This window comes from Schistocerca gregaria, chromosome 5 (assembly GCF_023897955.1).
Source record: "Schistocerca gregaria isolate iqSchGreg1 chromosome 5, iqSchGreg1.2, whole genome shotgun sequence".
Taxonomy (NCBI): Eukaryota; Metazoa; Arthropoda; class Insecta; order Orthoptera; family Acrididae; genus Schistocerca; species Schistocerca gregaria.
This window is the reverse complement of record NC_064924.1, coordinates 648,381,617-648,404,029: the sequence shown is the minus strand read 5'-3', so window position 1 is coordinate 648,404,029 and position 22,413 is coordinate 648,381,617.

The window sequence follows — 22,413 nt, the reverse complement described above, 5'->3', positions numbered from 1 at the left end:
TTCCATACAAGAGGATACTACTATTGTGTGTATTGCATTGAGTGGGAAATTTCTCGTCACCTTTCCGAAGACGAAGTGCTTGAAATATTACTGCAGGATAATCCTCTACCTGGAGAATCAAATAGTGATATCAGCGATATAGTTTCTGATGTCTCATGCAGCGATGGAGAAACTGAGGTCTTAGAAGAGATTATTCCTCAGTCAGACAGAAGTTCAGAAGAAGATTAGGACAGCGCAGATGTCCAGCCTGAACAGGAAGTAACACATATTTCTGACTGCTATATGTAAGTACACATCGTATTTTGTAAATGTGCGGTAGGGTCTAGCGCCAAGATATAACCTGTGTATTTTTTTTGTGTAGGTCTAAAAACAAAGAAGAATTGTGGCACAAACTTGAGTTGAGAAGAGCTTGTGGAAGAGAAGAGAGATGGAACATAATGTGAGTAAAGCCAGGTCCAACAAAATTCGCAGTGAAAAATGTTGACTCAGCCTCTCAGTTGTTTCTTAGGAGAAACATTGTTGATGTAATTCTGAAGTGGACTAACAAAGAGGGTAGTCTTGTTTATGGTAGTAAATGGAAAGCAGTAGATGCCATTGAACTGAAGTGCTTTATCGGTGTCTTGATCCTAGTTGGTGCTTACAAGGCCCATAATGAAGCAGTTACACATCTGTGGAACAAAGAGGATGGTAGACCCATTTTTAGTGAAGCAATTGCTGGAAATCGCTTTACGCAAATTTCAAGGTTTATCCGATTTGGTGACGCAGATGTGAGACGTCACAGCAGTGCTCCTGACAAGCTGGCTCCCATTAGAGAAATATTTGAAATGTGGGTAGACACATTTCAAGAAGCATATGTTCCTCACAGCAACGTAACAATTTATGAACGACTTGTGACATTTCGTGGTAGATGTCCATTTCGGCAATATATTCCTTCAAAGCCAGAAAAATTTGGATTGAAATTATGGGCTGTATGTGATAGTGCATCGTCTTACATTCTCAATCTCCAAGTTTACACTGGTCGACAAGAAAATTAATCTCGTGAAGTTGGTCAAGGCAAGACAGTTACTTTAGATATGGTGAAAGGCTTAGAAAATAGTGGCAGAAATGTAACAACTAACAATTTTTTCACTAGCGTTAGTTTGGTGAGAGAACTGAAAATCAATCTGACACTCTTAGCATCAATCAGAAAAAATAAAGGAGAACTACCACAAGATTTCACTCAGACCAAAGGTAAAGTCAAATAATCATCTATTTGTGAATTTCAAGAGCATGCTTCAGTTGTTTCATATTTTCCGAAAAAGGGAAAAGTTGTAACTTTACTCAAGGAAGGAAGTGGAAGATCGTGAGAAATGCAAGCCAGTTATGATTCTGGATTATAATAAAACATAATCAGGAGTAGATACTATGGACAAGCTGGTTAGAACGTGCACTACAAAGAGGATGAGCAGAAGGTGGCCAATGGTATTATTTTACAACATGATTGATATCAGTGCACTGAGTGCATTTATCATAAGGCTACATCTTACACCAGACTGGGCAGAAAAGATCAACTACAAGAGACGGGCATTTCTCATAGAATTAGGAAAGCAGCTCGTCGGAAGAAAGCCAGACAAAATTATTTCCCCAGAACTTCCAGCAACGTGCAGACAAAAAAAAAAAAAAAAAGAGGAAGGTGTCCGTTTTGTAAAAGTCTGAGGATACAAAATTCACCGATGAATGTTCAAAATGTGGATGTTCTGTGTGTGAAAACCACTCTGCAATTTATGGTTGTAAGTGTAATGCGTCATAAACGTCAATTTGGAATTTAATCAAAAATGTCTGTATTCCATGAGAATCGTTTGTAAATTATACGGAAATAAATAATTTTAAAAAAGTAGGAAATTTAATTTAATGTAATGTCACTGGCATCATGATTTAGATTTCGGATAAAAAAGGAATGTGATTTTATTCTACCATTACTAAAACTATCCTTAATAAAAAATAAATTCCGTTGGGGTCACTAAAGACCCCAATGATACTAAGTGTAACAAAAAATACTCGGTATTAGAAGTTTTAAGTAGATGATTGCCAAGCAGATTCTTCTGTAGGACCACGGTATTTATTAGATCACTCGTAGAGTCGTCGATGTATCGAATGAGGCGTTCCACTGTGTTGGCCTACAAGATCGCCAGTCTTTTGCTTGTGCGGTCATTCGAAGAGTGAAGTTTGTAATGTAGTGGCAACAGCTCATGAAAACATAATGCAGCCTATCAACAATGCTTGTCAGATGATTACATCGCAACATTTCTCAGTTGTGTCGAAATATTCATTTGCGGATAAATAAGGGTATCGAAGAGGGTGATAACATTTTTGAGCACTTACAGAACAGAGGTCAGACGTCAAACAGACACCCTGCTGGTGAGAGGACACGATTCAAACGAACACTCTGTTGGTGAGAGGACACACCTCCAAAAAGTTTCTTCACATTTGCTAAACGCATATGGTTTCCTTTCTTTTTCATGTAGTGCATTCATATCTAGACAATACCGTTACTGAACTCAACTGTCTTAATATCGCTCAACTCCAAATGTGTTACACACAAAAGTTATGTATTTTTCCTGTAGAGTCAGAATCTACGATTAAAAAGGGATGTTTCTATTTGAGGTTTCGAAGTTGCCTTCACCCCACCCCATAGGATAGCCGTTTTACAAAACTGAACACATATTTCTCCGTTTTTTAATCCAAGCCGTGGTTTTCGAGATATTGCATTGTCTCAGATATAAAACTCACGTGTATTGGCACCTGTTCAGATCTACGGCACTCAAATCCGATGTAGCAACAAGAAAACAAATATCGAAAAACCTGACGTAAAGCACTCAACGTTATTCGCCGGGCGCAACTGCGGAGAGCTATGACAACAGTTGAACATTTTCATCCGGAAGAGAAGGCGTAAGACTCCGAACTCTAACAGCAGAATACACTGACAGAATGGATTTTGCAGACTGACCAAACAACCCTCACCTCTAGAGCACGCAAAACAAAGCCTTGAGACGGAAGCCACAAATAATATGCGATCGGAGAGGCACATGCGAAAATCTGTTCGTGCAGTCGTTGAAGAAGAACCAGTTCTAAGAATAGCTACTCACCTCGCTCAGCAGAAAAATAGAACAACATGTGACTATTATGGATACATTCATAAAATTTTTGTGATTTAGAATAATATTTTCAGAATCATAAACACTAATACATAGTGCACTATTTGATTCTCAGTCCTTAATGATTTTGGTGTATATTTATAGTATTAGTTCGCAATAGTAGTAGCGTGAAGTGTATTTAAGCGCAAGAAACTAAATGATGAAGCACATTTGCTACGGCGTTGTCGCTTATTTTACAGTCTTATAGAATGAGGATGGGGAATAGAGAAAGTAAGCATTGTGATGGTTTCTACGTTTATACTTTATTGTATGTACGTAAATACTTATGCGTTTATAACTGTGCTTATACATCACTAAATGCAAATTAGGTATCGGTGAGTTCTTGCAGAATTGGAACGACATGCTTGTTGATTATGTCGTTAGATATTGAGATGAAACAAAGGTGAATATTACTGGCTTTCAGCACAAACTACCACAACCGCTACTTCAACAAAAGTTGGAATTAATTCTTATGGAAGAGACTTTGTCAGCATGATACTGATACACAAGTTACAATTGCGATATATAGAACAGAGTCTGCATGCACATATAAACTCTTTTCTCCATTATAAAAGGAAACCTAAACAGTGACATTCCACAGAGAGAATGCTGACGTACTTCCACACACGCACCAAACACACACACAACCATACACATTCACGACATTTTAGTTTTTTGCTGGGACAGTGGACAATAATGCCGGAACTGGATATCGTCATCTGCGTTGAGTGACCGCGCGGTTTGAGGCGTCATTTGAGGGACTACGTGGCCCATCCCGCCGGAGGTTCGAGTCCTCCCTCGGGTATGGGTGTGTGTGTTGTTCTTAGCATAGGTTAGTTTAAGTTACTGTAAGTTGTGTGTAAGTCTAGGGACCGATGACGTAAGCACTTTGGTTCATTGGGAATTCACACGCATTAGAACATTTAGAAATCGTCCTCCGAATTCTGTTTCCATTGCCCCTCTCCCAGTAAATTCCGATACATGGCCCAAAAGAACGACGACCCTGTAACGAGCAGGATTTCAACTTGGTCACTAAGTTCCTTGCAGTAGCAAAAGAAGGAAAGAAATCACATAGAGAATGGGTATGGCTGTAGTCGTCTTTTTTTTTCTTTGAAGATGCATAGCGTCGCCTATGAAGTAAAGCTCCACGAGAGCTCACAATGAAGTTTCGCAGTTTCACGTTTGCCTAGCGGAAGTAAGTCTTATTGCAAATTGATCGTGCATATGAGGCAGCTACCTGTGAGGCAAATCGAGAAACCACCTGCAGTATTAGCGTTCAGATCACGTGCTGCGGCGCCGTAAGCACGCCCAAGCTTAATGACGGAAGTTACCAGCCCATACACACACACACACACACTTACCTGTGCAGCTGGTCTGATGTTTGCCAATCAACAGCTATGTCGTCAATGGCCTCCTTTCGTTGCTCCTATACAGATTATCGATACAGGTTTTTGATAACAGAAATTATACACACAGTAATTAAAGATCGACAATTGCAACAGGTCTTGACATTTGGGGCTATTATAACTTCATAAATAATGGCACATTATTGCAATGTAAATTGTGAGTGAAAACTTCACGTAACTAATAGTACGCACAATGATGATTAACTTTATAATTCAGGTAGTGCATAGCTTATAGGCATTTTTGACATTAAGTTCATAACAGAAACCTCTACTGTTGGCAGCAACCGTCATTCGAACATTACGTCATGGAAGCGGAACTAAAGCGTCAACTATTCGTGTGTTCCAGTGTTTTTGATGTCCCCATTTTAAAGTATAGACTACTAGCATCAACTTCACTAGTCGCCTTTAAGAAATGATGTACAAGGAATTTGAAAACGTGGAAGATTAACGCGTATGTCATATCAGAAAAAACCGCTTATTAATCATTGTGGTTCATTTCTGAGACATTAGACGGCAAAACAAAGTTGAGAATGATTTGAAGTGGAAGTTCGTAAATGGTAACCATGTATTCTCTACATTTGTCGGATGTTCTGTCGATTTCTTCGAAAAGTTGCTTCGATGACGTTTCCCGATATCTTTACATTCGGTTTCGTGGTATCTTACACTTCAAAGCCTGAACGTCATTCGGCAGTCGCTTCTGTAGTTATAATACTCTAGTTTGCCGGTGTGTGACAGTTATATACAGTATGGAGTCACTGTTATGAGAAACAAGAAAAAATACGAGCAGTTCGCGTATTACTGCGCTATAGTAGGATGGTATGCTCAGAAAACGAATGGTTACCCTTTCTTCCGTAGAAATGACAGTAGTTGTAATCATGATTACGGTATACATCACCGTAATTCTAGCCACACAATATGTGACGAAAAGAACTGCAGTGTGAGGAGACAAAGTTAATGTTGACCTCTTCAGCAATCCATTTAGGTATGACACCAGTTGGACTGCTAGCAATTACTGAAAGAAATAGTTAGTTTTCTTTTATTTCGATTTAGAACGGAATCGAAGAGTTATATGGAGATTGAAAATTGTCGCCTTAACTGTCAATCTTTATTTGTCTAGTGTTATCCTACTAAGACATGGCTATGTTCAGTTAGAAGCAGTGATCACGAGAGTTAAATAGTTTTCAGGTTTACTTTATCTATTCCTCACTCAGACTCTAAGCTCACAGGCTACCAGCAAATATTAGAGGATTAAACGTTTGAAAATATTCTTCGCCTTAAAAGATCGCTAGATGATATTTGGTAGTGAAATGATTCTGTAAAGGGTGCTGTTGAAACGGAATATATAATCATTCTATCTAGTAGTTTCGTCGGTAAGAGGCTTTTGTTTATGATACTGCTCTCGACTGTAACAAAGCAGGCGGATGCTAATGTTCTGTCGCCCCCCCCCCCCCCCTACTTTTAGCAAATATTTTTAGCAGTGGATAATAGAAAAACTCCTAATTCCAAAATACCAGTTATATAAAAATTCCTTGTCATTCCTCCTATGTAAAGATCTAGTTACTAACTTTCACATTAAGTAGATCAAAAGTATTATAAATAAACAAAGTACCTGTAAAGTTAGTGCTGGAAATATGTTGACAACTTTTCCACTCATTGTTCTTAACAAATGCATTTTTACAGAAGTTCAATCAATAATTTGGAAACTAGACAACGTAATCCTATAGCAATTACGGCTGTATCTAGAATTCTAGAGTGAAACAAATTTTATTCCACTATTCAGCTTGTCAGAAAGAGAAATATTTAATTTGTAACTTGAAGAAAGATAGTGAACGACAAAAACCGAAAGTAGTTTTAATTATTGTAATCTTATAAAAGCGATGCTATTGTAAGACATTTTATTTAGTCTGATGGAGGTTATGATATGAACAGGATCTGTGCCTAAAATTATAGCACAATGCACGCAGACGAGTGAGCGCAATCCACAAGTCACAAAAGGTGGCAAGTTTTTCTAAATGTCGTGTCAGACAGTTTATACAGTGACTGTATTTCACTGATTGATTGTGGACTCGTAATTACTTTCATGAATTGTGTTAATCTTCAGTAACGTTCACTGTGACGACTGCATGAGATTGTGAACTAAATTACAGCATTTCCAAATACTTCGAAAGACAGTGTAATTAGCGAACGTGTTAGTGATTTTTCTCGCTACACGTTCATTATTGGGAATTAGTACGTCGCTGTTATGTTACGGCACCCGAACAATGGTCATTATTAAAGGTCATAAACTGAATGTAATATACGGTTTAACTTTTATCTGTGTTTCAATTATAGTGAATGAGATAGATATGGCCATACACAGTAGGTTATTTTATATAAAAGTGCAGTGTTTCCGACGGTAAACCTAGTGTTGACAGCATAATTTGAAATAGACTACTTTCGCCAATTACTTTTCAGCCAGATTCGACGGCGGCGGAACCACCAGAGGCATATCAGCACAGGTAAATTGAATGATATTGCACGATGGTGTCCAATCTTAGAAGTACAGTAGTTTATACGAACACATATTACACTGCGTTCTCTTCCACACACACTGATGGCGGCAGGAATAAAAAGAAAGAAGAAACACCGATTATTGTGGATATCAAGTCACAAAAATATCGCAGACACTTGCATAAGAAATTACGAAGGAAGAAATGCCGATACTAATATTCAGGAGCGCAAATCATGTGAAAGTAATTAATTAAATGTAAGCAATTTTCAGTGGCCGCTTTCAAATCCTCTTCAATTATAGTCGTACAGGCAGTAATAAATTCCTAAAATTTGACACACTTACGAACATGGCAGGTGTATGATAATGAACACAGATAAAATCTTATACCTTTATCACGCAAAGATACATAAACACGGTCTCGTTCTCTGTCTCTCATTCACGCATCTCCTGAATATCCCTAGCACGCACACAAACACATAAACATAAACACACACACACACACACACACACACACACACACACACACACACACACACACACACACACACACACACACGCACGCGCGCACGCACGCAAGCACGGCAGCACACACACCTTCACAGACTTACGAAGCGGTCAACAGAGCGAAATAATAGGATTATACACCAACTTAGAATAGAGAAATCATCAATTAAGGGAGAACATGCCTTAAGGAAGTTGTTTATTAGCAGGATTGAATTCAGAATAAGAACGACTCTGTTGATAGTTATCCAGAAACTTCCGTGAACTTTAGCCTTGCACTGCGCCTGAGTAAGAAGAAGATGGAACAATTTGTTTAAGACACTCAAAGTAGTTGTCTGCTGAGAAACTTTAAACTCAATTATTTTAGTTTTGTTGACTTTGTCTGTATATCTAGAACGTATGAATTAGTACTCTTGTTTATTTCACTTCCCACCGTGTATTTTACAAATTTTAGACGAATATTACATCTATAATGGTATTCGTCTATTGTGATCAGAGGCTTTTATTACTAAATTTTACACGAATACTAGACATATAGAAGTATTCTTCTAGGGTTACGAAAGATATCTGTTATGTGGTCCAAAAAATTACATCTTTAGACACAGCAATCAAATTATAATAATTTTTTTTGTGGTGTGATCTTTACATGCAGATTATAAAAGGTTTTAGCAGCTGTGTTGTGGTTATGCAGTGCAGCAAACGACATCAGTTACGGTATATTTGAAGCATTTAATACTTCACCAATGTTCTCACCAAAACTACTACTGCGATGATTTCAATATTAACAGTGAGGCAAAGAGGGCAGAGTCTCGAAACATGCTACTGTGTTACGAGAACATTGCTGCAGAATACGTTGATCGCCACTAAACTAAAGGAACCTCAAAAAAAAGACGCTACCTCAATCCCCTACAAACGGAAAATAATAGTATGGGACAATGCCAACAGTATACAGTGTAGAATATGCGGCTACAGATCTGAAGATGAATTCGACTGACAGTTTAAATAATATATAACGTGGGTGGCAGACAACGCCATTTGTAGCATTTTCCAGTAGTAGCTGAAGTTTAGCTTTACTGCTACGTGTATTTCAGTTTGCAAACTCCTGGAGATGGTGCTAGACTCAACGAAAGGATGTTAATTAATAAAGGCACTGATTTCCTTGGCTACGAATGTGCGATAAGGACTATTTATTTTTAGATAGTTGTTGTTTGGATCGCTTTAACTTCACATAAATGTAGAGTTTATTGCGACTTTGTTTTTGACTTCTAAGTTTCGATTTCATGACGCAGTAGCCGAAAGGTCGTATTGAACGGAAAGAAATTAAACAATGTAGAAGGATTTGTATGTAAAGAGATGAAGCACGTTTGTTTATGCTTCTACATCTACATACATACTCCGCAATCCACCATACGGTGCGTGGCGGAGGGTGCCTCGTACCACAACTAGCATCCTCTCTCCCTGTTCCACCCAAACAGAACGAGGGAAAAGTCACTGCCTATATGCCTCTTTACGAGCCCTAATCTCTCTTATCTTATCTTTTTGGTCTTTCCGCGAAATGTAAGTTGGCGGCAGTAAAACTGTACTGCAGTCAGCCTCAAATGCTGGTTCTCTAAATTTCCTCAGTAGCGATTCACGAAAAGAACGCCTCCTTTCCTCTAGAGACTCCCACCCGAGTTCCAGAAGCATTTCCGTAACACTCGCGTGATGATCAAACGTACCCGTAACAAATCTAGCAGCCCGCCTCTGAATTGCTTCTATCTCCTCCCTCAATCCGACCTGATAGGGATCCCAAACGCTCGAGCAGTACTCATGAATAGGTCGTAATAGTGTTTTATAAGCGGTCTCCTTTACAGATGACTCACATCTACCCAAAATTCTACCTCTGAACCGAAGACGACTATCCTCCTTCCCCACAACTGCCATTACATGCTTGTCCCACTTCATATCGCTCTGCAATGTTATTCCCAAATATTTAATCGACGTGCCTGTGTCAAGCGCTACACGACTAATGGAGTATTCAAACATTACGGGATTCTTTTTCCTATTCATCTGCATTAGTTTACATTCATTTATATTTAGAGTTAGCCGCCATTCATTACACCAATAACAAATCCAGTCCAAGTCATCTTGGATCCTTCTACTGTCACTCAATGACGACACCTTCCCGTACACCACAGCATCATCAGCAAACAGCCGCACTTTGCTATCCACCGTATACAAAAGATCATTTATGTAGATAGAAAACAACAGCGGACCTACCACACTTGTAGCAGAAATGTAAACGTGTGACATTCTGACGACCTGAAATACACCGTGTTGCATTGCAGATAAAAGGACTGTGACTAGGTAAATATTTTTGATGGTAGCACTCACCACGGCTGAACTGGTTGTGGTTGTGGATGACGTTCTCGGCGTTCTTGCGCGCGATGTAGAACCACTCAGAGGTGTTGCTGAGGTACTTGTACTCCACGGCGAGGTCCTTGACGAGGATGGGTCCTTCGGGCAGGCGGTACGCGTACGGACAGTACAGCCAGTAGTCCTTGTACTGGAAGGCGTCGTAGCAGTTGCCGGCGGCGAAGATGTCGTCGTCGAACTCGACCATGGAGAAGACGGACGCGTGCAGCAGGTACTCGGACGCGGTGACGGCGGGCGCCGCGTACTTCCAGAGGCGCGTCAGCATGTTGGCCCTGTTGACGGCGACGTCGGCCTCAACGCGGAAGCGCTCCTGCGCGTAGCGGTCGACGACGCCCTCGCCCAGGTTCAGGTCGGTGCCCGCCGTGCAGTTGACGCCCAGCTGCTGCTGCGACTCGACGATGCGCAGGAAGCGCGTCACGATGTCCTCCTTGGCCCCCGGCGCGTACCTCCTGGTTTCCGCGTCGGCGAGGCCGGTGCCGTCGGTGCCTTCCGCGCCGGGGAAGCCCGCCTCCTCGGCTTCCCCGCCGTCCAGCAGATCGACGTCGTCCGGCAGCTCCGAGTCGTCGGCGTCGGGCTGGGGGGCGCGGAACTTGCTCTCCAGATTGGGCGCGCCGTCGTGGTACGGCAGGTGCCCCCCGCCGCCCGAGAGCGACGACGTCGGGGGCGGGACGCCCCTCAGGGGCTCGGCGGCCGTCGGGTCGGCCAGCGTGGAGGCGGACGGCGCGCCGGTGCCGCGCGCGCCGCCCCCGCCGTCGACGTCGGCGGCGGGCAGTCTCCCGATGGCGCCCAGCAACGCCTGAAATTCGGCGTCTCCGGCGTCGCCCGCGGCGGTGCGGCGGAGCTGGTGCGCCCGCGAGCGGCCGTGGCGCAGCCTGTTGGCGCCGTCCGCCGCCTCCGCCGCCTCCACCGCCGCCGCCGCCGCCGCCGCCGCGGCGAGCGCGAGCAGCCAGCAGGAGCGGCGAGCCATGGGGCTGCGTCGCGTGCAGCCGCCGCCGTGGTCGCCGCGTCACTGGGGGCTGGGGGACGGCGCCGCCGCCGCCGCCGGCGCTGCCTCGGCTGCCTCCGCCGCCCGCCGGACGGCGTCCCGCGCAAGCGCGCCCTGCCCTCCGCGCCACAGACCTTGGCGGTCCCAACAAGTCCCTCCGGTCTCCACACAACTCAGCCGGAGACGATGTCAGAATCCCTATGTGGCCGACGGATTCTGCAAACTAGGAATAGATTTTTATCTTCTGTTGTTACATTCCCATCTTTAGAGGTTCATTCGCCGACATTTTTCCGTGTGGGCGTTTATACGAAGCATGCTAGCTCTCAGATTCTGTCATGTGTAATTCGTGTACTACTGTCCCTCGTCGACCCCCTATTGCACCCCTGATCCAATCGCCAATGGTGACTGTATATATTGACCGTTGGTTTGGCTCCAGACGTCATCAAAATGGTTCAAATGGCTCTGAGCGCTATGGGACTTCACTTCTGACGTCATCAGTCCCCTAGAACTTAGACTACTTAAACCTAACGAACTTAAGGACATCATACACATCCATGCCAGAGGTAGGATTAGAACTTGCGAACGTTGCGGTCTCGTGGATCCAGACTGTAACGCCTAGAACCACTCTGCCACTCTGGTGGGCCCAGATGTCCTCGAAGCCGGCCGATGTGGCCGAGCGATTCTAGGTGCTTCAGTCTCGAACCTCGCGACCGCTACGGTCGCAGGTTCTAATCCTGCCCAGAGCATGAATGTGTGCGATGTCTCTAGGTTATTTACGTTTAAGCAGTTCTAACTTCTAGGTGGTCCCATGGTGCGCAAAGCCATGTCCTCGAAGCTCTCTACAAGTGCGTCGCGGTCTCATCGCGAGATACATGTTGCAGAAAGTAATGTTATAAAGAATGACAAACAGCGTCTGGGGCAGGTTTGGGGTCATGAATATGGAATTCGAGGGAAAACTACATAAGATGGAGAACTTAAACCTTATATCTTCAATACTATACGAAATATTTGTCGGTACTTCTACGGCTTTCGCAATATTAACAGTAAACCGCACAACAATGCATATAACACCTCTCTGGTGTTTTTGCCATTGGAGTAACCTGAAAGTAATGGAGACGTCTTCTCCCCTGTCTGACCAATTTGTGACAACTTCTTTGCATCGTTTGTGTTTCCTCTCGCACTCCTTACTGGAAGGGATCAGGAAATAGTGTCTTCTCAGAAACTTCCTATGTAAGACGACGTTGTTTCTCAGGGAGCGTTCTTAAATAAATACTTCACAGTTTTTCTGAGCTGTTTTGAGGAGAGATCAAGAAGACTCCCTAACAAGGCCTTACAGTCCAAAATCGGTGTGCCAACCAGGAAAAATGCCATGACCACTGAAGCAGTCATCCCACCGATGCACGAGGTTGAAGATACTGGTTTGATAAAACACCGTGTCGTGTTGCGTGAAGAAGCAGTCAACTGCCAGGTGCACAGGATACGTCGACATTTCAAAGTGCTTTTTAATTGGTCGAAGGTGTGATAACTGCATAGGGAGAAGTCAGGATTCAAGGGTGGGTGCTCGATTACCTCCCATTTAATTTGGCGTAACTCCTGCATTACGGCGTTTGCGAAATGGGGACGCGCGTTGACGCACCACCACCAGCACACAACTTGGCGCACCTTTCCACCACAGTGGTGTTTGTCAGACATGCTCCTCGACAGACATTATTTACCTTCCGATTTATGTCTACAGGTGTTTGTCCTTGAGCACCCAAGAAGAGACTAACAGTAATGATTTTGCTACACCGAATATCGTATTTACTCAGTAGTCGAATGTTCACCAACCGCCCTGAAGTGCATGATGTACTGACAGATAATTTGTTCACACATCAGGAAATGGGCTTGATGTCATTTTCAGTTGAACATTTTATCAGTGTCAATGGCTTTCGAGTGCCCTCTAAGAACTTCTAGTGACATACTCATTGGCTTACACCAGTGTTACTGTAGCTCTATGTGCAGATTCTCATATTTAGCAAGTATTTCGCTTGGTTTCTTGACAGTGTCAACGATACAAACCTATCTTTCTCTGGTGTGTGCTATCTGTCTGAAGTCGGACGTTGGACTGTATTCTGGCATGGTCGCTTTAACATCTTCTATCTTGTGTTCCCATCGGTTCCTTGCCACCAGAGGATGGTAATTCTGCAGTCGTACCATATCAGTGTCGTTCTGTTTCCAATCAGTCTACGCTATCTTTTTGCAGTACCTCGAGGTATGGTCAGTTGCTTCATCACTTTTCTTGTAGAGTCTTCACTTGGGTCCTCCGCTTGTTTCACGTTCATGGCTTTCATAGCGTTACTTCAGTTGGCTTCATTCTGTGAAGCAAAAATCTGTTCTTCAGTTTGTAACCCAAGACTACCATTTCTCTTTACGTATTTTGTTTTCGGCCTTCTCCAAAAACCACCCCCTCTTATTTCACTGTGCAGGCTGCCAGTTCGACACTGGAGTACTGCTTTCCGTTATAGAGTCTTGGTTGCTGTACCTTGGGAAGGTTACTGTTGTTGATATTAATCAGAGCTATCTCTCACTTAGCGACGGTTGACTCCAACAGCGTGTCCGAGAAATGTTGCGACGAACTTCGAGGAGTTTTAGAGGATGTTTTATGGAATAAATCGAGTATAAGAACGTGTGGCGGAAAACGTAATCCGACGACGGTACACAGCGTCGAAGTTGTAGTCGCCGGAGGTTGCCACTATCCCACCCCTTCGACAGCAAACGCAACATCTTACGCTGACGAACCGTAGTTGGGAGGTCTCACAAAGTTGTTTGTTATTCCGTGATCGCCACTGGTGACCACTATGCATCGGCATGTCAAAATTAAAATAACTACACACATAGTTCAAAATGGTTCCAATGGCTCTGAGGACTACCGGACTTAAGATCTGAGGTCATCAGTTCCCTAGAACTTAGAACTACTAAACGTAACTAACCTACGGACATCACACCCATCCACGCCCGTTGCGGTCGCGCGGTTTCAGACTGAAGCGCCTAGAACCGCTCGGTCACTACTATACACACCGTTATTCACTGTATAAGTCTGTCTTACGTCAATCACAACAGAGCACATCACTACAACCAGTCAGTCACTCAAGTGGTGCAGAGGTTCTAATGATGTGCCCTGTTGCAAGTAAACGTCCGCTTGATGCTGAAAGGCAACAGAGAAATAAGCTGAGTCGGCCACCAGCAAACGCAATCAGTACTGGTGTCAATGCTCTTCAGCGTAGACATGGACATTATCATTGGTAGCGTACGGAAATTCCATGATATGTTGAAGTCTCCAGGACATAATTCCGCGGAGATAAATACCAAACATCTACATCTACATGACTACTCTGCAATTCACATTTAAGTGCTTGGCAGAGGGTTCATCGAACCACAATCATACTATCTCTCTACTATTCCACTCCTGAACAGCGAGCGGGAAAAACGAACACCTAAACCTTTCTGTTCGAGCTCTGATTTCTCTTATTTTATTTTGATGATCATTCCTACCTATATAGGTTGGGCTCAACAAAATATTTTCGCATTCGGAAGAGAAAGTTGGTGACTGAAATTTCGTAAAAAGCTCTCGCCGCGACGAAAAACGTCTATGCTGTAATGACTTCCATCCCAACTCGTGTATCATATCTGCCACACTCTCTCCCCTATAACGCGATAATACAAAACGAGCTGCCCTTTTTTGCACCCTCTCGATGTCCTCCGTCAATCCCACCTGGTAAGGATCCCACACCGCGCAGCAATATTCTAACAGAGGACGAACGAGTGTAGTGTAAGCTGTCTCTTTAGTGGACTTGTTGCATCTTCTAAGGGTCCTGCCAATGAAACGCAACCTTTGGCTCGCCTTCCCGACAATATTATCTATGTGGTCCTTCCAACTGAAGTTGTTCGTAATTTTAACACCCAGGTACTTAGTTGAATTGACAGCCTTGAGAATTGTACTATTTATCGAGTAATCGAATTCCAACGGATTTCTTTTGGAACTCATGTGGATCATCTCACACTTTTCGTTATTTAGCGTCAACTGCCACCTGACACACCATACAGCAATCTTTTCTAAATCGCTTTGCAGCTGATACTGGTCTTCGGATGACCTTACTAGACGGTAAATTACAGCATCATCTGCGAACAGTCTAAGAGAACTGCTCAGATTGTCACCCAGGTCATTTATATAGATCAGGAACAGTAGAGGTCCCAGGACGCTTCCCTGGGGAACACCTGATATCACTTCAGTTTTACTCGATGATTTTCCGTCTATTACTACGAACTGCGACCTTCCTGACAGGAAATCACGAATCCAGTCGCACAACTGAGACGATACCCCATAGCTCCGCAGCTTGATTAGAAGTCGCTTGTGAGGAACGGTGTCAAAAGCTTTCCGGAAATCTAGAAATACGGAATCAACTTGAGATCCCCTGTCGATAGCGGCCATTACTTCGTGCGAATAAAGAGCTAGCTGCGTTGCACAAGAGCGATGTTTTCTGAAGCCATGCTGATTACGTGTCAATAGATCGTTCCCTTCGAGGTGATTCATAATGTTTGAATACAGTATATGCTCCAAAACCCTACTGCAAACCGACGTCAATGATATAGGTCTGTAGTTAAATGGATTACTTCTACTACCCTTCTTGAACACTGGTGCGACCTGCGCAATTTTCCAATCTGTAGGTACAGATCTATCGGTGAGCGAGCGGTTGTATATGATTGCTAAGTAGGGAGCTATAGTATCAGCGTAATCTGAAAGGAACCTAATCGGTATACAATCTGGACCTGAAGACTTGCCCGTATCAAGCGATTTGAGTTGCTTCGCAACCCCTAAGGTATCTACTTCTAAGAAACTCATGTTAGCAGATGTTCGTGTTTCAAATTCTGGAATATTCCATTCGTCTTCCCTGGTGAAGGAATTTCGGAAAACTGCGTTCAATAACTCCGCTTTAGCGGCACAGTCGTCGATAACAGTACCATCGGCACTGCACAGCGAAGGTATTGACTGCGTCTTGCCGCTTGTGTACTTTACATACGACCAGAATTTCTTCGGATTTTCTACCAAATTTCGAGACAATGTATCGTTGTGGAACCTATTAAAGGCATCTCGCATCGAAGTACGTGCCAAATTTCGCGCGTCTGTAAATTTTAGCCCATCTTCAGGATTTCGCGTTCTTCTGAACTTCGCACACTTTTTCCGTTGCCTCTGCAACAGCGTTCGGAACTTTTTTGTGTACCACGGGGGATCCGTTCCATCTCTTACCAATTTATGAGGTATGAATATCTCAATTGCTGTTGCTACTATATCTTTGAATTGGAGCCACATCTCGTCTACATTCGCATAGTCAGTTCGGAAGGAATGGAAATTGTCTTTTAGGAAGGCTTCTAGTGGCACTTTATCCGCTTTTTTAAATAAAATTATTTTGCGTTTGTTTCTGATGGATTTGGAAGAAATGGTATTGAGCCTAGCTACAATGACCTTGTGATCACTAATCCCAGTATCAGTCATGATGCTCTCTATCAGCTCTGGATTGTTTGTGGCCAAGAGGTCAAGTGTGTTTTCGCAACCATCCACAATTCGCGTGGGTTCGTGGACTAACTGCTCTAAATAATTTTCGGAGAATGCATTTAGGACAATCTCGGAAGACGTTTTCTGCCTACCACCGGTTTTGAACAAGTATTTTTGCCAACATACCGAGGGTAGGTTGAAGTCCCCACCAACTATAACCGTATGAGTGGGGTATTTATTTGTAACGAGACCCAAACTTTCTCTGAACTGTTCCGCAACTGTATCATCGGAGTCTGGGGGTCGGTAGAAGGAGCCAATTATTAACTTAATTCGGCTGTTAAGTATAACCTCCATCCACACCAATTCGCACGGAGTATCTACTTCGACTTCACTACAAGATAAACCACTACTGACAGACACCAACACTCCACCACCAATTCTGCCTAATCTATCTTTCCTAAACACCGTCTGAGACTTCGTAAAAATTTCTGCAGAACTTATTTCAGGCTTTAGCCAGCTTTCTGCACCTATAACGATATCAGCTTCTGTGCTTTCTATTAGCGCTTGAAGCTCAGGGACTTTTCCAGCGCAACTACAACAGTTTACAACTATAATTCCGACTGTTCCTTGATCCAAGCACATCCTGTAATTGCCAAGCACCCTTTGACATTGCAGCCCATCCCGAACTTTCCCGAGGCCTTCTAACCTAAAAAACCGCCCAGTCCATGCCACACAGCCTCCGCTACCCGTGTAGCCGCCAGCTGAGTGTAGTGAACTCCTGACCTATTCAGCGGAACCCGAAACCCCACCACCCTATGGCGCAAGTCAAGGAATCTGCAGCCAATACGGTCGCAAAACCGTCTGAGCCTCTGATTCAGACCCTCCACCCGGCTCTGCACCAAAGGTCCGCAGTCGGTTCTGTCAACGATGCTGCAGATGGTGAGCTCTGCCTTCATCTCGTAAGCAACCTTCTTTAAACTCCTGCTGGTGACGTTGGAGGACGTGGTCGAGAACTTGAGGATGAATACGAATCTAAGGCACCAAGAACTGCGTTAGGTATATATTAATCTTCGTTCTTAGGAGGACTACGTTCCTCGTGGACTCTTCCAATGAACGTCAATATGACATCTGCCTTTCGTAAGATTATTCTCATATTGTGATACTTCCACTTTAAATCGCTCCAAAGGCCTACTTCCAATTATTACTGGATTTGACTATTTGCAACAATTGTTCATCAGTCTTATAATACTGGCAGTTCCGCATATTAATAACCAGTGCGTTAGAGTTATTAATATTGAGGGTCAGCTTTCAATTTCTGCTCCTACCGGCGATCATTTCATGCACGTTTCTAGTGTGGTGATTTCAGTATTTACATCAACAACAGATTGAACAAACCAACTACTTTATCAGCCTCTTATTTGGGCAGACGAGGAGGCAGGGAGATCAGTCTTCTGGCTGGTTTGATGAAGACTGTCACGGCTCCCTGTCCTGCGCCAACCTCTTCATTTCAGAGTAGCACCTGCTCTCTAAGTTGGATGTATATAATCTCTGTCAATAAAATTTGCGTCTTACTCAGGGTGCACTGTTAACTTAGCAGTACACCCTGAGGAAAGCGTCTTGAAATAGTCACCGAAACGTCGGAATTTTGTAGTTGACAAGAACCTTACGTTTATATAGCCTAATCTCTGTCTTCCCCCGACAGTTTTTACTTTCTACCTCTTCCTCAAGTACCATGGAAGTTACTAGTCATGTTTTAAGAAATTCCCTGTCATCTTGTCTGTTCTTCTCGCCAATGTTTTCCTATTTATATATACACACATACTCTGCAAACCACTGTGCAGTGCATGACCGAGAGATATTTGCATAATTGCTTGTCATTCCCTTTACACCCCTCTTGCGAATGAAGCAGAGGAAAGATAACTGCTAAGTTTAACGTGATTATCCTAGATTTGTCGACCTGGAAAAAGCGTTCGACAATATAAAATGGTGCAAGCTGTTCAAGATTCTGAAAAAAGTAGGGGTAAGCTATAGGGAGAGGCGGGTCATATACAGTATGTACAACAACCAAGAGGGAATAATAAGAGTGGACGATCAAGAACGAAGTGCTCGTATTAAGAAGGGTGTAAGACAAGGCTGCAACCTTTCGCCCCTACTCTTCAATCTGTATGTCGAGGAAGCAATGATGGAAATAAAAGAAAGGTTTAGGAGTGGAATTAAAATACAAGGTGAAAGGATATCAATGACACGATTCGCTGACGATATTGCTGTCCTGAGTGAAAGTGAAGAAGAATTAAATGATCTGCTGAAAGGAATGAACAGTCTAATGAGTACACAGTATGGTTTGCGAGTAAATCGGTGAAAGACGAAGGTAATGAGAAGTAGTAGAAATGAGAACAGCGAGAAACTTGACATCAGGATTGATGGTCACGATGTCTATGAAGTTCAGGAATTCTGCTACCTGGGCATTAAAATAACCAATGACGGACGGGGCAAGGAGGACATCAAAAGCAGACTCACTATGGCAAAAAAGGCATTTCTGGCCAAGAGAAGCCTACTAATATCAAATACCGGCCTTAATTTGAGGAAGAAATTTCTGATGATGTACGTCTGGAGTACAGCATTCTATGGTAGTGAAACATGGACTGTCGGGAAACCGGAACAGAAGAGAATCGAAGCATTTGAGATGTGGTGCTATAGACGAATTTTGGAAATTAGGTGGACTGATAAGGTATGGAATGAGGAAGTTCTACGCAGAAGCGGAGAGGAAAGGAATATGTGGAAAACACTAATAAGGAGAAGGGACAGAATGATAGGACATCTGCTGAGACATGAGGGAATGACCTCCATGGTACTAGAGGGAGCTGTAGAGGGCAAAAACTGTAGAGGAAGACAGAGATTGGAATACGTCAAGCAAATAATTGAGGACGTAGGTTGCAAGTGCTACTCTGAGATGAAGAGGTTAGCACAGGAAAGGAATTCGTGGCGGGCCGCATCAAACCACTCAGAAGACTGACAAAAAAAAAAAAAAAGCAAATACGAAGCAGGGATGTAAATGAAGATGCGGAGCTAGCCATTGCAATGTCTTCAAGAATAGATAGAATCCTCAAAAGGAACGACATGGAGTGTGTTTTTTGGCCACCAGCAAAATTGAGGAATTTACTGTGCTCCGTCAAAGACAACCTTGGTCTTGGGAAATTTGGCGTGTATAAAATTCCATGCCAATGTGGAGAATCTTATATTGGGCAAACTCGCCGAACCGTGCAAGACCGTCGCATCGAACACCATCGTCATACCAGCGTGAGGCAACGGTATGAATCAGCAGTAGCAGAGCATTGCCTGGACACGTAATATCATAAGCTTTACAGACGGACATTTTGCCAGCAGCGTCTTCTTTCTGGGACTGTGTTGTTAAAGAGGCCATACACATTCGAACGGCGGACAATCTTACCAACAGGGATGCAGATTTCAACTAAAAGCCGCCTGGAATCCAGCACTGGCTGTCATTAAATAGAAACAGGGAAAAGAAGGACATCCGATTCATCACGTGACGCAACGCACTACTGAGATTTAGTTTAGCGTTAAACCACAGGAGCGTCCGTCATTACAGTCGTTGCCCACAGTCGACGCGCTGGAGCACTTTCTGCTTCTCCAAGCTGGGGACGCTAGGAGCACACCTTTCCTCCAGCTCCGCGCGTCTTGCCGCGTATGAATCCTCCCGGCCTGATAAATTTCGACGTCGGAGCGCAGTTGTCATCAGTGGCGCCTTGCTGAAGCGACAGCAGCCGCCACTATCACCTTAACATGTCGAGCAGTTGCACCTATGAAACATAATGCGAGGTACACAATAAAAGCCGGCGGAAAACCCGAGAAGTTTATTTCTATCTTGCACCATTCCACAGTGTCCAACGCTTCTTATTTATCGACGAATCCTATGTGCGAATCTTGATTGTTCTTCAGTCTTGCTTCCATTATGAAGTGCAAAGTCAACGCTGTATATTTGGTGCCTTTACGTTTTCTAATGTTGAGCTGATGGTCATCTACGGTATCCTCACTTTTGTTTTCCATTTTTTCTGTATATTATCCTAGTAAGCCGCTCGGTTTGCATGGATGATAGTTTCCGGAAAACATGATGATACGCCGCCATACTCATAAAAGCTACAGACAAACTTTAATGGCCGCTTGGTCTCTATTTCCTCCAAAGATTTTAGAAATTCAGATCGAAGATTGTCAATCTACATCTACATCTACATGACTACTTTGCAATTCACATATAAGTGCTTGGCAGAGGTTTCATCGAACCACAATCATACTATCTCTCTACTATTCCACTCCCGAACAGCGAGCGGGAAAAACTAACACCTAAACCTTTCTGTTCGAGCTCTGATTTCTCTTATTTTATTTTGATGATCATTCCTACCTATGTAGGTTGGGCTCAACAAAATATTTTCGCATTCGGAAGAGAAAGTTGGTGACTGAAATGTCGTAAAATGGTCTCGCCGCGACGAAAAACGTCTATGCTTTAATGACTTCCATCCCAACTCGTGTATCATATCTGCCACACTCTCTCCCCTATAACGTGATAATACAAAACGAGCTGCCCTTTTTTGCACCCTTTCGATGTCCTCCGTCAATCCCACCTGGTAAGGATCCCACACCGCGCAGCAATATTCTAACAGAGGACGAACGAGTGTAGTGTAAGCTGTCTCTTTAGTGGACTTGTTGCATCTTCTAAGGGTCCTGCCAATGAAACGCAACCTTTGGCTCGCCTTCCCGACAATATTAGCTATGTGGTCCTTCCAACTGAAGTTGTTCGTAATTTTAACACCCAGGTACTTAGTTGAATTGACAGCCTTGAGAATTGTACTATTTATCGAGTAATCGAATTCCAACGGATTTCTTTTGGAACTCATGTGGATCATCTCACACTTTTCGTTATTTAGCGTCAACTGCCACCTGACACACCATACAGCAATCTTTTCTAAATCGCTTTGCAACTGATACTGGTCTTCGGATGACCTTACTAGACGGTAAATTACAGCATCATCTGCGAACAGTCTAAGAGAACTGCTCAGATTGTCACCCAGGTCATTTATATAGATCAGGAACAGTAGAGGTCCCAGGACGCTTCCCTGGGGAACACCTGATATCACTTCAGTTTTACTCGATCCCTTCTGCCTTCATCTGATCTCAACCATCCAGAGCCGTTTTAAATTCTGTCTATTATACTCGACGCTGTATGTCTCTCTTGTCAAGTACTGTGTCTTTTTTCTATCAAGTCATCAGACAAGACCCTCCCCCCTCCTCCCTACTGCAGACCCCACCACCTGTACGCCATCGTCTCTGATTTTAACTGCGGAATTCCCTCAGACGTCTTAATGTTATCACTCCTGCTTTTAATTTCCCGAAGATGATTTTGACTTTCTGTATGCTGAGTCAGTCCTCACAACGTTTATGTCTTTTTCGATGTCTTCACAAGTTTCCTGCAGCCATTTCTCATTTGCAGCCTCTCATTTGGTCAGGATCCGAACCTGCGACCGTAGCAGTCAGGCGGTTCCGGACTGCGCGCCTAGAACCGCTAGACCACCGCGGCCGGCTTTAGTGTAGTTCTGTCCTTATTTATATATTTTCAAGGTCATTAATTTTAGTGTAGTTCAAAAATGGTTCAAATGGCTCTGAGCACAATGGGACTTAACTACTGTGGTAATCAGTCCCCTAGAACTTAGAACTACTTAAACCTAACTAACCTAAGAACATCACACACATCCCTGACCGAGGCAGGATTCGAAACTGCGAGCGTAGCAGTCGCGCTGTTCCGGACTGCGCGCCTAGAACCGCTAGACCACCGCGGCCGGCTTTAGTGTAGTCCTGTCCCATTCCGTCGATCAATTACAGGAGTTACTTTGTTACCGAAC